The sequence below is a fragment of the Sinocyclocheilus grahami genome, unplaced genomic scaffold (genome assembly GCF_001515645.1).
Source record: "Sinocyclocheilus grahami isolate Dianchi unplaced genomic scaffold, SAMN03320097.WGS_v1.1 scaffold458.1, whole genome shotgun sequence".
NCBI lineage: Eukaryota > Metazoa > Chordata > Actinopteri > Cypriniformes > Cyprinidae > Sinocyclocheilus > Sinocyclocheilus grahami.
In genome coordinates, this window is record NW_015505637.1 from 555547 (window position 1) to 572136 (window position 16590).

The window sequence follows — 16590 nt, forward strand, 5'->3', positions numbered from 1 at the left end:
TATTGACTTACTTTTTAGTGATTTATATTCTTAAAGATTTGTGTAGTGAAGGTTTGTGAAAATTGATTTTTTTTATGTTTACTTTAAATATTTTCACATTTTCAAAATAATGATGATATGACTACCATTTGAAGGTTCTGGGGGTCAATTTGTAAAAGAAATTAATACTTTTATTCAGCATGGTTTCATTAAATAGATCAAGAGAGGCAGTAAAGATATTTATAACGTTACAAAAGATTTCTATTTCACATAAATGCTGTTCTTTCTATTTCTAACATTCTATTCATCAAGGGGGGAAAAAATCAGTTTCCACAAAAATATGACATTAATAATACATTTTTCTTAACCAGCAAATCTTTTTTTTTTTAATGGAAAATTTTTCTTTTAAAAAGTTATTTTAAATTGTAATATTTCACAATATATGAAGACGCATTTTTAATAACCATTTAAAAAATTCAAAATGCTTTTAAAAAGTTTGACCCCCAGCTTTTGAATGGTAGTGTATATTGTTATCTAGAATTAAAGGCGTCATATGATGCTTTTTTAAAGATCATTATTTTGTGTATTTGGTGTAACAGAATATGTTGACATGCTTTAATGTTAAAAAAACACATTATTTTTCAAATACTGTACATTATTGTAGGTCCTCTATGCGCCGCCTCTCTCTAACGCTTCGTTTTCTACAAAGTCCCTCCTTCCGACAAGCGCAGTCTGCTCTGATTGGCCAGCTGACCCAGTGCATTGTGATTGGCCGAACACCACAAGCACTCGTCGGAAATGTAACGCCCCTTACTATAATCGCGAGCTTCAGCTTTCAAAATAAAATGTAAAGACAGAGCTCGAAAGGGGAACAGAGTCTCGTGACAGACACAGTGATGAAGCTGGTATGTGTTTGCAGTACACAAGCCACGGTTAAGACAGCAGACTCTGTGAAAGATTCCTAAATGCATCTACTTCTGGAAGGCCAAATAAAGTGCTTTTGCTTTCGCCTAGAAACACACAGCGTCTCCCTGACATGGCTGCTTCAACACTAACTGCGGTTACTGAAACCACGCCTTCTTTCTTTGCGTGCACATTTGGGCGGCATTATGCTAATATTTCCACATAGTGAGGTAGATATGTGGGGGCGTGTTAGAACGAGCCGTTTTAGGGGGGCGTGGCAGAGTCTTAACTTTGATAAAGAATATCTCTTTGGTTTTGAGACTTTAGTCTTTGCAACTTCAGGGATCTTATCTATTCACAATCAGCTTGTAACACTCCAAAGAGAAAGGAAAACTTGAAATCGAATCATATGACCCCTTTAAGAATATTGCCATAATACATTTTTGCGTATACAGCCTATTTCTATTTAGTTTTATGTGATAATACTGTCAGTATTATGAGTAGACTATGTTTAACTTGCAGCTGCTAAAAACATAAACAGAAAAAAAAACTTGCTAAATTACTTGTTTGTTAGAAGACTAGTATTTTATTACTAATATTGTACAATAGTACAGTTATAATATTTCTGACATTACCTAATGTTTTAATTAGTTGTGTTTATTTTGGCAGCACAGGAAAACTTTGCACATTCTGTCTAGGCCTGCTCCTAATAAACACAGAAAGAAGTTGTTCAGCATCTTTTGTTGCATCACTAATCAGTGATTGGCCCGTTTAACGTCTGTTAGCCGTCCGCAGACAGGATGGAGGGATACAGAGATGCACAGACGAAGAGGAGGAGAGACTTACGTCGCTTTATCCTCTTTGTGCAGGAGCTTTTCAAAAGAGAGGAGACGTGCAGAGGGGGTGATGGAGCGTGCGTCTTTAAATTAGAGAGAGGGAGAGGGAGACTTAACTGACTGAAGACAGATGACCATAAAAAAGTTCACAGGAAACTTTGCCGTTGGTGGTGAGGGATGGAGAGACGAGTGAAGGAGTTGTCAGAGGAGAGATGGAGGATGGGATGAGAGAGACAGGACAGAGATTATCAGATTAGTAGCTGGTAAGACTGCCTAATTGAGAGGCAAAGAGGCAGGTATAATGGCCTGGGTGGAGGAGACATTTTAGGTTGCTGTGGTCTTTAGCCATGCCAGAGTGTGTGTGTGTGTGTGTGTGTGGATGGCTTTTAAGCACTGCCCCCGTGAAACACACCCAGCCTGCGTGTCTTCTCCCACGTTACGCTGCTCTGATGATGATGACAGGATACTGACTGTATTCAGTAACTGTTATTGGCTTTGGTGTGAATTGCACAACAGTCAGAGAAAAGGAGAAAACAAAAGGAGAGGCAAAGTGGGGAATACATCAGCAAACGAGCAGGCCAGATTGCTTTCACACAGCCAGCATCCCTGATGCATTACCACTGTGATTTAAAAAGTGTTTTTTATACAGTTAAAAAATATAACATTAATATGCAAAAAAAAAATGCTTTCATATTGCGCCAAAGTCTCTGTAATTAAGTTTTCATTCACATATTTTAATGCACATTTTAGGATAAAATTGCAAATTTGCACATAACATAACATAACATAACATAACCGTTTAGCTGTAGTATGATTAATAATAATAAAAAAAAAACATTATTACTTCAAGCAAGGATGCATTAAACTGATCAAGTCACAGTAAATCATTTTATAAGTTTACAAAACATTTCTATTTCAAATAAATGCTCTTCTTTTGAACTGTATATTCAAAGAATCCTGCAAACCTGCATCCCAAAAATATGAAGCAGCACAAACTGTTTTCAACATCGACAATAATAAATGTTTCTTGAGCAGTTAATAAGCATATTAAAATGATTTCTGTACAAAACATCATTTGAAGATTCAGCTTTGCCATCATAGGAATAAATTAAAACAGAAAACAGTTATTCTAAATTGTAATATTTCACAAAATTAATGTTTTTGCTGTATTTTTGATCAAATTATTGCAGCCTTGGTGAGCAGAAGAGACTTCTTTTAAAAACATGAAGAAAAAAATCAACAGTATCAACAGTAGTTTAAATTCTTATATACACATGAAAATAGTCATGTGACTTTCTGTCTTGTGGCTTAATTTGCTGTCATTCCCATTAATTACTGAAGCACAAGTGCAGAAGTTATGACACTACGTTTAATGCTGTTTTTATAGTTTGTTCAAATCTATAACCTTAAGTATAAGCACCAGTAACAGTGAGACTTCCTTTGCGAACACAGCTAATTAGATGAGTCGCTAGATTTAGACTTAGAGTAAAAAAAAAAAAATAAAAAAAAAAAAAGTTAAAGCAGTTGCAAAAAAAAATTGAGAGATGCCCTGCGATGAACCACAATTAACTGCTACAGGTTACACTTTATTCCTTCGTGCCAGGAAATCGTTAGGCTAAATTTCTGTTTAATGAGTGCAGGTATTGGCTACATCCATTTTTGGGTTCAACCTGTTTGTGTACGCACACCATGTGATTACCTCCGCCTCCGTGTGTGAGCATGAGCACTTCACTCTGTGTGTGTGTGTGTGTGTGTGTGTGTGTGTGTGTGTGTGTGTGTGTGAGAGAATGCTACTGCTCTGTTTCAGCGCTGGATGACAGGCACGGACAAGTGCAGGAACCGACGTGTTTGAGAGCAGTTGGCGCGCTGAGATAGCACTGCTCTCTGCCTAGCAGATCACCCCTCAATATCAGTTTCAATAGCAAGAGGCCAAGATAAAAACCTGTGAACGACAGACAGGAGATGGGACCCGATGCAAAGACAGGAAGGTGTAGAGTTTAAAAGAAAGGGTTGAAAAAAAAAACTGATGAATGAGAGGAGCAGGCAAGGTGGTGCAGATAAAGAGCGAGGTGAGAATCTGGACAAACGGGACAGGCCAGTTTGCTCGTTTGCTGCATGAAAGACCGCACTGAGTTAACTGCTCACTCCCTGGCTTGTTTGCTTTGTTTCTACTAAACACCAGAGACACTGAGGGGGAGAGAGGGGGGCGGAGGATGGGTGAAGGGAGTTACCAGAACCTGCACCACCCTGAGGTCTCGTATCCTTATCAATGCAAACCGTACACCCTACAAGGCATAAACACACAGAAAAGCTGATACTAATTACTTCAGTTAGACTATGCTACAAAAGACAATCACTTGACACCAATTCCCACTTGAACAAAACCTACATTCTACATAGGGCTGTGCGATATTGAAGAAAAATGTGATATTCGATATTCGATACGATAATGCTTAAAGTGCCACATGCTCAGATGAAACAGTTTTACTCAGCTGTTGCGGAGTCAGTTCTGTGAACTTCTATAACTATCTTGTGTCATATATATATGGTTATTTGTATGTATTTATGTACCAAGAGTTCCTGTAAAACCACAACAAATTCCTTGTGTTTGCGCACACTTAAGTGGTGAATAAAGCTCATTCTGATTCTAATAAGAAAGCACCCCTACAACAACTTCTGAAAGTGAACGGTAGTGTTTTACTCGAGCATTACATAAAAATCTTGTTTTAACATTAGTGTAATCATTTTAACATGAGTTTAGGAACTGAATAATAAAAAGGAAAAACTGCTTTGAATTCAATTCTTATTTAAACTACAAAAGTTATTTAGGTAAGAGCAGTGAGTGATTTTCTCTTTGTCTTTTGTTCATGGCCCCAAATATTGCAAGCTATAGCGATATGCATATTGCGATATGTACATTTGCGATATTTCGATAATTTCAATATATTGCACAGCCCTAGTGAATGTAGACATTTGATATTATTTAATGTTTATATTATTCTACTTAAGATCGCGTTGGAGTGGTTAACGTGCCATAGCCCTTTGCACGGTCGGTGTGAAAAATGCTTTTTTTTTAAGCTTTTTTTTCAGTGTTGGAAAGCTTTTTTCAGTATGGCATAGCCCTTATCAATGTCTGCAGGAATTACCTCTGCTTTTGATTAATGCTGTGTTGATACAGTAAGCGTTAATCATTCCAACGCGATCTTAAGTTGAATCATATAAACATAGAAAGTTTTCAAAAAAATATTAATTGTAAACGGCCTGCTTTTTCTGTGGTGATTTGCGTGTGTACACAGTGTGCTCGAGCGTGACCTAAAACGTGGCAGAATCCAACATGGCATGACGTTGATTCCCATTCTCTATATTAATTAGTATTACTAGCCTGATGATAATAATAATAACAATCGTCTTGCTATCCTCAAAGGCATCAGCCACAGGCGATATCTGTCTATCGTCGATACACGATACTGTCGTCTTATCGGCACAACCCTTAAATATATTATATATATATTCTTTAATTGCATGATTGTCATTCTATTACTGGCTTGCCAGCTTTATACAACTGTATGCAGAAAACTGTCCGGTATCAACCGCAAGTAAAGCATAAAACCATTTACTGCATTTTCCCAGGTTTTAAATGAGTGCACAATGAGTTTGCATTAAATAGTCCAATTAAATGTTGATTTCAGCTTTTATTGTGTATAACCTTCACAGAAACTTGTTTTTATTATTTCCAGGAGGTCTATGACATGTCGAACGGTTACGAAGATCACATGGCCGATGAGCCTAAAGATCCCAAAACAAATCTCATCATCAACTACTTGCCTCAGAATATGAGCCAAGATGAGATGCGTAGTCTCTTCAGCAGCATTGGGGAGGTGGAGTCTGCTAAACTTATTCGGGACAAAGTAGCAGGCAAGTATTTATTAGCACTTGGCTCACTGCTTTCAAATCAGACAAAAAAAAACTATGTTGAGAGGAAGATCTGAGAAAATGTTTTGTCTTCGTTGGTTTAGAGACGCAGTGTATTTATTTGTGGGGTTTGCCTGTAGCCGTGATGTTACTAAAGGTTTTAAAAGATTTGTGACTTCAGACGCACTTAATTGTTTCTTTACAATTATGTAGCCTTCATTTCAGTGTTGACAAAAAAACGACTTATTGTTAGTTCCCTTTCTGAGGCCTTTCCCACATATATGTAAGTCAATGCGGATTTATTTGTTTGGTGGCATTAATTTTTTCCCCAGAAGTTTACCACTTGATACTAGGATGTTTTTTTCCTTTGTATTTGGAACGTTTCAACTTTTTTTTTTTGTTTTGTTTGTTTTTTCAGACGACCTTGATGTTTTTGTTCAGTCGTGCAAAGCTTTTGTAGGTGTGAACAAAAGCCGAAATAAAGTCTTCACAGGGAGAAAAATCAGTCTTTATTTTTTGGTGACCTCCAATTTGAATGTTCTTGTCAGATAATTAAAACAAGCAGGCAACACTCTTTAAATCTAAAGAATATTCTCCTGTTTATTTCTCCTCTTCTGTCACCACAGGTCTCGTTCACAGTTTTGGGTTCAAACCATATTTGTAGCATGCTGAAAATTCAGCTTTGCCATAACAGGTATAAATTTCATTTGAAAATATATTCATATATAAAACAATTATTTTTAAATGTTTGTAATAAAATAAATATGACAATATGCATTAAAAATGCCTTTTATAGGACCATTACTTAACCAAAACTAAGCATATTTTTTCCACAAATTCGAATAATAATGCAAATTATCCTGCCAGGTCACAATGTTTATATACATTTGAACTGTGGAACAATTCACTTATGTTTGGTAAAAAAATAATGTCACAAAAAAATGAATGGTCCTATAAATGCAAATTGACTGTAAATTAGGCATCGGTGACAGTGAAACAAGATTTCCAAGTGATTTGTAAAGCCAACCAATATACTAAACAAATGTTAACATTTGGGCTCATAGGATGGAGGTAGTTGCCATATTTTTCTGTGCTATTAGATTGCCTCCATCAGTCCCAGATGTCTGCCTCTTTTTTCGGCTTATTCTCTCATTAAGGCTTGTTTGCCCTTTGCAATCGGGAGCTTGAGCTTATTGTTGGACATTAACAATTTAAATTGTTTTTTCTTTTTATCCTGCCAATTGCAATTGCACTCTTCCAGAGGCACCAACTAATGAGTTTCCTCTTTCATACTCCCAAGACTTACGGCTGAATAGATCATCCTTCCCTCTCTGAATTAAATATATAAATAATGGCCGACAAAGATTAACACAAAAGGTCTGCGCGAACATCTCGGGCCGCCTGGAGACTGCTGTTAGTGGAGATTGTTTTAATGAGAATGCAGTGGAGTAGAAAGCCGCGCTCACGGGTTCTGTCCCAGCGTTATTTCCGCACATCTGAGGTGCTGGCCTGTTGAAACGAATGGGGGGGGGTGTTGGTAATTATCAGACCTCCGGTGTCGAGTTCTTCGTGAATGGAAGCAAGGAAATTGCTCGGTCCTCCTGGAGACTCTTTGAGCTTCTGGGTCGGTGGGGTTCATAATCATCTCTTCTGTGGGCTCCAAAAGTGATCTAAGCCCACTAACCATACAACACATCATTTGGAGCCGTTTACACACAGACCCAGTTATAACACACAAATAATCAAGAACTTTTTTTTTTGTGGAAGATTTAAAAGCAGAATTGTGGAGCATAGCATTTTGTAAAAGCTCATCTGTTACGACGTATGTATTGAGCTTTAAAGCAGTTTAAATCATTTTTACAGTTGTTTCAGGCAGTGTTTCCCAACCCTGTTTGTTGAGTCACCCCAACACTAGACACGGCTCAGGGTATGGTTACACGTCAACGATGTAAAAATGGAAAAGTTTTTCCTTCGCATTTTTTTGCGTACAGATGACAAATGTTGTCAAAACGATCCCCATTCACATGGATCTGTGAAAGTGACTATATTATGTATAATCCCCTCAGATATGGGAGAAATCCAAAATGTGTATTGTTTGGGGTGCCTTTAAGACCTGGGTTGAGAAACACTGGTTTTAGGGTTTACAGTATTACGTTGTCATGGCAATGTAGTTTTAAAAGTGGATACACCTACTAAAACAGTAGTTTTTCACACTAAATTCATGTTAAAATACATATTGTATATGTGTTATAGCTATACTGTTAAACCTGTGAGTATTTATGGATTTTTACGGATTGGCCCCAATCGCTTCCATTGTAAGTGATTCACTGTAACCCAGATTTTTGCATTTTTGTAGAGAAAAGTGTGGACAAGTCCAAATTGATTGTTGCAGTAATCAACATTATGCTTGTTTATTGAGCTTAACTTGTACTAAAGCCTTAGTATTCCATTAAAGCATCTTTCTCCATTGACGGCCATTCAAAATTTGCTTTGCATTCTTTCAAAACTGAGTTTTCTGTGATATTTCTTGTAGGATTCTGAAAAGATTTGATGAGAAATGCTTGAGTTCATATTGAAATCTTTGGTTTTTGATTGCATACTGTGGTATTTTGGCACATTCTAGAGACCAATATTTACTTCAATGAAATGTCAAAAGTAAAAAGAAGCACATTTGTGGGGATCCTCCACACTGTATCCAATTACCACCAATGCTAGACTGAAAGAAGGAAGTTCCCTCGATAGAGATTAACGAGGATCGATCTGCAAACAGATTCTCATCTCAGAATCAATTAGCATCCCCTTTAGCTCTCTGAGAGAGGTTTTATAGCGGTGGCTTTGTGCAGGATGCAGTGAGAGCATCGATCAGACCTACTGCACTTCAGACTCTTAATGCTCTCCACACTTTGCTCTCTCCATCCCTCTTGTGTTCTGTGAAGCTTGTTTTTCTCTAATTCATCTAGTGTCATTAAGGCAGAGGATAGTAAGTCAACAAACCTGAAGATCCACTAAAGAATGAGTGAGTGGCTTCCGCTGTCAGTAAATATAAGTGATACAAGACTCACTATTTTTTCACAGTTTGTGCCTTTGGTTGTGAATGTGCTTTAAATCTGTCGATTGATTAAAAATATTAATTTGAAATTTATTAGAATGTTTGTTTATACATACAGTATATATATATATATATATATATATATATATATATATATATATACTTTTTTTTGTGTTCCACAAAAGAAAGATAAAAAATAAAAAAAAAAAAAGTTAAAGCAGTTGCAAAAAAAAATTGAGAGATGCCCTGCGATGAACCACAATTAACTGCTACAGGTTACACTTTATTCCTTCGTGCCAGGAAATCGTTAGGCTAAATTTCTGTTTAATGAGTGCAGGTATTGGCTACATCCATTTTTGGGTTCAACCTGTTTGTGTACACACACCATGTGATTACCTCCGCCTCCGTGTGTGAGCATGAGCACTTCACTCTGTGTGTGTGTGTGTGTGTGTGTGTGTGTGTGTGTGTGTGAAAGAATGCTACTGCTCTGTTTCAGGGCTGGATGACAGGCACGGACAAGTGCAGGAACCGACGTGTTTGAGAGCAGTTGGCGCGCTGAGATAGCACTGCTCTCTGCCTAGCAGATCACCCCTCAATATCAGTTTCAATAGCAAGAGGCCAAGATAAAAACCTGTGAACGACAGACAGGAGATGGGACCCGATGCAAAGACAGGAAGGGGTAGAGTTTAAAAGAAAGGGTTGAAAAAAAAAACTGATGAATGAGAGGAGCAGGCAAGGTGGTGCAGATAAAGAGCGAGGTGAGAATCTGGACAAACGGGACAGGCCAGTTTGCTCGTTTGCTGCATGAAAGACCGCACTGAGTTAACTGCTCACTCCCTGGCTTGTTTGCTTTGTTTCTACTAAACACCAGAGACACTGAGGGGGAGAGAGGGGGGCGGAGGATGGGTGAAGGGAGTTACCAGAACCTGCACCACCCTGAGGTCTCGTATCCTTATCAATGCAAACCGTACACCCTACAAGGCATAAACACACAGAAAAGCTGATACTAATTACTTCAGTTAGACTATGCTACAAAAGACAATCACTTGACACCAATTCCCACTTGAACAAAACCTACATTCTACATAGGGCTGTGCGATATTGAAGAAAAATGTGATATTCGATATGCGATACGATAATGCTTAAAGTGCCACATGCTCAGATGAAACAGTTTTACTCAGCTGTTGCGGAGTCAGTTCTGTGAACTTCTATAACTATCTTGTGTCATATATATATGGTTATTTGTATGTATTTATGTACCAAGAGTTCCTGTAAAACCACAACAAATTCCTTGTGTTTGCGCACACTTAAGTGGTGAATAAAGCTCATTCTGATTCTAATAAGAAAGCACCCCTACAACAACTTCTGAAAGTGAACGGTAGTGTTTTACTCGAGCATTACATAAAAATCTTGTTTTAACATTAGTGTAATCATTTTAACATGAGTTTAGGAACTGAATAATAAAAAGGAAAAACTGCTTTGAATTCAATTCTTATTTAAACTACAAAAGTTATTTAGGTAAGAGCAGTGAGTGATTTTCTCTTTGTCTTTTGTTCATGGCCCCAAATATTGCAAGCTGTAGCGATATGCGTATTGCGATATGTACATTTGCGATATTTCGATAATTTCGATATATTGCACAGCCCTAATTCTACAGTAGATTTTTTTTTGCACAAGCATCAAAAGTGGGCCTTGGGCCAGAAACACAGTCACGTGGAGATGTAAATGCATAGCCAAGCCAGTGAAATAACGCTGTCCTATTATATACTCTACATGCATTTTAACTCTACATAATTAACCTCCGATACTCAAGGGGGCAGTCTATACCATTACACTGACATATTTATATTAAGCTTCCTGAATAATAAGAGTTTATTATTAAACAATTATTTTCAAATGGTTGCTAAACCATGACTTGAAAAGCAAAAATGACCATAGAAGAAGACCGTTTGTATTAATGTTTGTTACAGCGCCCCTTGTGACAACGTTGAGAACGCAACACATACTTGCTTCGAAGAATGCAATGGTATTACCATTATAAAGTCTGCAAAACACAATGGTACTATGCTGTTTCCACATCAAAAGAAATATGGTAATACCAAAAATATGGTACATTTTTAGTACAAGTGAATGGTCAAAAGCACCCCTCAGGATGTTTCTCAATCATTCAGCAGAAGTGCCGGCAATGCAATCAAAAGCAAAGACATAGCGAATTGAAATCATCTGACCAGCCATTGTGTGGCAACATGTGGAAACTCCAGTGAGGCTTGAGTTCCTTTTACAGATGATGGGTTATATTAGAGCAGAACAGAGAATAGCATTAGCCCATCAAACCAAAGAAGGCAAAAGCAGACACGTCACCAGCCCTACGAATGTGCAAAGATGCTAGCTTTAACCACTGACAAGACAGCACATCCAGTTTTGTTTGCTGACTGATTTTTCATGGCAACAGGAAACAAGAAACTATGAATGTAAGATGTGACTACATCGAAGGAGCAACTTTCGTTTCAGCTTTGAATAAAAAGAGTGGTTCTGCAATGAATTTGTGGCATCAATCTGTGTGATCAACTGTTTTACTCTTAAACATCATTCAACACCTGAGTCAAGCATACATCATAAAAGGCAACATGCTAAACTGTGCTGCGCAGGAAGTGGCTTTCACTTCCAAATCAACCCTGGCTGCTTCGCCTTCATGCAAACAAGCTCTGTATCTGTGCGAGCATCTCAGATGCAGTAAAAATGTTTTAAAGCCTCCTAATCATAGTCACTTTGAAAACACATTGCTGCTTCTTGCTAAATGGCTTTAAGACGGATCCTTGAAGTACAGCAGGGTTGCAAGGATGCGTTGGAATATTTGGTGCACATGTGTTTTAAGGGGGATGGGGGACCTCTAGCCCCAGCTGTGGCGCAGGCTCGGTAGTTCCTGGCTCTTCAGAGGTTAAGAGATGATGTAAACAAGTATGCAAATTGAGGGGTCCTTGGCAACGGACGACTCAGCTGTCAAGCCTCACAGGTGCCTGCGACAGGGACAAGTCTTAGACCCTTCTTTCTTGCAGACGGCAGGCCTTTATTTGGGTCTAAAGGACACATATGGTGCCTCGGATTGGCCAGACTTCTCAGTGGGGTACTGCGAGAGCGGTTGACTGCTCACGAAGATGGGCGAAGTCTGAGGACAGGACTGCCTCGCATTCAGGCTCATCTCCATATCCATGCAAATATGCATGGGCGGAAAGAGAAAGAACTGCATTCTCTCACAAAAGAGAGGCCGGGTTTGCTAAGAGAGAGTTCTTGTAAGCGAAGACAGACGCTGGCTCGAACCCGGTTTCTGTGGGGAGCCGTGGTGTGAGTTACAGAGGAGTGCAGATGCAGGGTCCATGCTGACAGATCAGTGTGCCACTGACAGCTGCCTGGAAAAAGCATACACTGTCCACCCTCATTACAGATGGCGTGTGTGTGCACAAGCTCTCTCAAAGAATATCGCTGTCCCCACCAGTCCGTCCAAAACAGGGCAGCCATTTTAGAATGCTTCCTTGAGGGAGAAACAAGAGCCGTGAATGAAAAGAATCACAATGATGCGAGACTACATGGAGACGTTCATCCCAGGCTTACTCTGGTTAAACAGTGCGTGAGGTGTAGAGGACTGGATGAAAAGGAGGATCTGAGCATCTAATCTCCTTCCCTCCTGTTGTTCTTGTTGTTGTGATCGCTCCTTTATTTAGCAGACATGTTCCTGCAGGAAGACCAAGAGATCTTTACCCCATCCGACTTACTAAGACGCCATTCTCTATGATACGCTTTGACTGCGATCTGTGGATATGAAGACATCCGCTTTGTGCAACTGCAACTGTTCACTGACATTGTTTAATTTGAGCGATTAAAGGTCTGGTTTTGTACTCAACAGTACAAGGTTCTTTTTCGATTTTGTTTCATATGCTTTATGTGCAAAACTGGAACTTTTAATTAATCCGTGGAAAAAAAGAATCCTCTTGGAAAGCAGTCACATGGGAATTCTTCCCATCTCCCTCCCTCTTTCCCCGATTCCCTCTCTCTCGGCAGAGCTGGTCGGGGTGGCAGCTTTTATGGCAGAAAAGACGCAGTGGGCTAATGCTGTTCTCCTTTGACAGTTGTCTATCTGTGCAACAAATGGAACATTCATCGAGGGGCAGCAGTGACAGCTCGGCTCCATAAATCCAGAGGCACACAGAAGGCTCTCCAAACCTCACTGTGTACATGGCTCACATCAGCAACTAGAACAACTGAATTATGCTTGGGTCCTGTAGATGTGCAACTCACTTCTACCATTGGACAACTTCTGTTCGAAAATTATTGGTGATAATAAAGGATGCATCAACAACTGGAGGCAAACAAAAGAATGTTCAGCATGTTCAAAGCTGACTTTGAGTTCAATTAAATCAGAGGGTCCCAGATAAAGAGGCGGAAAAATATATATTTTTTAAAAGTCCTTATTGCTGAGAAACATTTATACAATTGTCAACAAAGATATAAATGTAATATCAAGTGGCGTAACCATCAAGTAAAAATCTTATTTAGGGTATTGTGCGCATAAGTTGGCATGAATGCAAGTAATGTTTTTTAATGAATCTAAAAAGCTGCATAATAACTGAAGGGTTTGGCTTATAAGATGGTGTTAGCCAAACTGTGCCTTGCAATAAAAGATGCTTCTGATAACCATTTCTCTTTTATGCACCGTTGAGGTATAGGTGTGGCCGCTGGTTTCATGAAGTAGACTCTAAATTCACTGTACACCTGAGAACACAAAGAGACAAGGAGTAGGAAGAGGAGGAGGTGCGTGGGGGTACCTCCAGGCCTTTTCAGTCCTGTTAAACCGGCAAGCTCCTACAAGCCATCCTGATAAAGAGGCCCACGATGCTGTGCACACAAATCCTGAAATTGATCTGAGTGAATGCACCATTACTGCAAAGGGATTCCCTCGCAAATTGCACGAAATGGTGTTCAAAGCAAAAAACGTAGATGATCATACAAAAAAAAAAAGATAAACGCATACCTATTCTGTAGAAAATTTTAGTCAATTTTACCAAAGCTAGAACAACCTGATTCACTGTAAATAATGTGCTATCTGGTCAGGTTTTGAGACTGGCGAGCTGCCACGGTGGGTTCTCCATCATTTATTTGGAAGACTAAGAGAAGGAAAACCACTGGAGGGGTGTTTGACAGAGAACTAGGCAGATATGTCTCTTACGGCATGCTATAATGGAGCTCTTTGTGAAGCCAAGAAGAATACAGCCTTCATCGAGCTGATGCTGAGAACATCTCTCTGTGGCTCATACGTGCACAAATAAACAGACATGCAGTGACCATGCATGAGTTGTGGCTGATTTTTTCCCCTCCCTTGAAAAAGAAGCCTGTTTGGTGAGAGAAAATCTAAAGCAAGATTTGTGAAAGCTCTTATTGGACTCAGTTCTGACGGCGATGTTATCGTCAGTCACTGTGCATTACCTCGGTCCCTCTTCTTTCACTCAATCACTCTATCATTTCTGCACCTCTCCTCCCCTCCGGCCCCCTTTTGGCTTCTGTTACAACGTTACATGGCCTAAACTCCAGAGCAAGGATGCAGGCTAAAGTACAAGGCCAAAACATCAGCCAACTGGTGCCGTGACGGCCATCAGCCACCCACTTTTAAGGCTCTGCCCCCAAAAGCCAACCCACATGACTCCCTTCGGCCAATCGTGCCCCCGGTTTACCAGCTGTTTGCTATTGCCATTCGCCTGAGTGACAACCAGGCCGGCGGTTGCAGCAGGGGTCATCCATCACACTCCAGTGTGTGCTGACGCACAGGGCTTCTCGGCTGTGCTGAAGCGACTCCCTAGCATCACATCACGTACGGCCCCCCCCTCCCCTGCCTGAAATAAGAGTCACATTGTTTTTTCCCTTTCGTACAGCTCCAGAGTTGCCGTGTAGGGCTTTCTCTACATAGGCGGCTGCCTGAGGACATGCTCCTACAAGGGAGCGATTCATCTAGAATGGGGGGGGGGTGGAGGCGCAGGAACTTCATAGGACAATTTGTAGGCTGAGAGTGTTAAAGTCATGATTCTTTCCCTAAATGTGGCAGCTTGGTGTTTAGCATCAGGCTGACCATCCTACAAAAGGCAGAAGAGGCGGTCTACAAAGAAAGAGCAAGCCAAAAGCAAGAACTTGATGGGAGAGAATTTAATTCATTCAATGCATTTTGCTGTAATTACCTAATTCCATTCCACACAAGAAAAAGGGTCAATTAAGCTTTTATCAAAAGCACCAAAACTTTTTGGATTTCCAGAGTAGACTGTATATGTGACATGATTGAAATAAAAGCTTTATTATTACACCTATATATTAGCTAGCCATCATACAATGTGATCATTTAGCACAGGGGTGCCCAAACTCGGTCCTGGAGGGCCGGTGTCCTGAAGAGTTTAGCTCCAACCCCAATTAAACACACCTGAACCAGCTAATCAAGCTCTTACTAGGCATACTAGAAACTTGAAGGCAGGTGTGTTAAGGCAAGTTGGAGCTAAACTCTGCCCACTGGAGGGGTGTTTGACAAAGAACTAGGCAGATATGCCTCTTACGGCATGCTATAATAGAGCTCTTTGTGAAGCCAAGAAGAATACAGCCTTCATCGAGCTGATGCTGAGAACATCTCTCTGTGGCTCATACGTGCACACATAAACAGACATGCAGTGACCACACATGATTTGTGGCTGTCAAGGCTGCCTTTTCCCCTCCCCTGAAAAAGAAGCTTGTTGGGTGAGAAAATCTAAAGCAAGATTTGTGAATACTCTTTTTGGACCCAGTTCTGACGGCGATGTTATCGTCAGTCACTGTGCATTACCTCGGTCCCTCTTCTTTCACTCAATCACTCTATCATTTCTGCACCTCCCCTCCTCTCTGGCCCCCTTTCGGCTTCGGTTACAGCGTTACATGGCCTAAACTCCAAAGCAAGGCTAAAGTACAAGGCCAAAACATCAGCCAACTGGTGCTGTGACGGCCGTCAGCCACCCAATTTGAAGGCTCCTCCCCCAAAAGCCAACCCATGTGAAACCCTTCGGCCAATCGCGCCCCGGGCTGCCAGCTGTTTGCTATTGCTGTTCACCTGAGTGACAACCAGGCTGTCGGTTGCAGCAGGGGTCATCCATCACACTCCAGTGTGTGCTGACGCACAGGGCTTCTCGGCTGTGCTGAAGCGACTCCCTAGCATCACATCACGTACGGCCCCCCCCTCCCCTGCCTGAAATAAGAGTCACATTGTTTTTTCCCTTTCGTACAGCTCCAGAGTTGCCGTGTAGGGCTTTCTCTACATAGGCGGCTGCCTGAGGACATGCTCCTACAAGGGAGCGATTCATCTAGAATGGGGGGGGGGGGGAGGCGCAGGAACTTCATAGGACAATTTGTAGGCTGAGAGTGTTAAAGTCATGATTCTTTCCCTAAATGTGGCAGCTTGGTGTTTAGCATCAGGCTGACCATCCTACAAAAGGCAGAAGAGGCGGTCTACAAAGAAAGAGCAAGCCAAAAGCAAGAACTTGATGGGAGAGAATTTAATTCATTCAATGCATTTTGCTGTAATTACCTAATTCCATTCCACACAAGAAAAAGGGTCAATTAAGCTTTTATCAAAAGCACCAAAACTTTTTGGATTTCCAGAGTAGACTGTATATGTGACATGATTGAAATAAAAGCTTTATTATTACACCTATATATTAGCTAGCCATCATACAATGTGATCATTTAGCACAGGGGTGCCCAAACTCGGTCCTGGAGGGCCGGTGTCCTGAAGAGTTTAGCTCCAACCCCAATTAAACACACCTGAACCAGCTAATCAAGCTCTTACTAGGCATACTAGAAACTTGAAGGCAGGTGTGTTAAGGCAAGTTGGAGCTAAACTCTGCAGGACAC

General features: G+C 40.3%; 1 protein-coding gene across 5 annotated transcripts in view; it reads right to left on the minus strand.

The window, feature by feature from the left end:
* LOC107552789 (ras-responsive element-binding protein 1-like) overlaps positions 1-16590 on the minus strand; it is a 66713-nt gene that overhangs the window by 34394 nt on the left and 15729 nt on the right. The gene's annotated exons all lie outside the window — the stretch shown is intronic.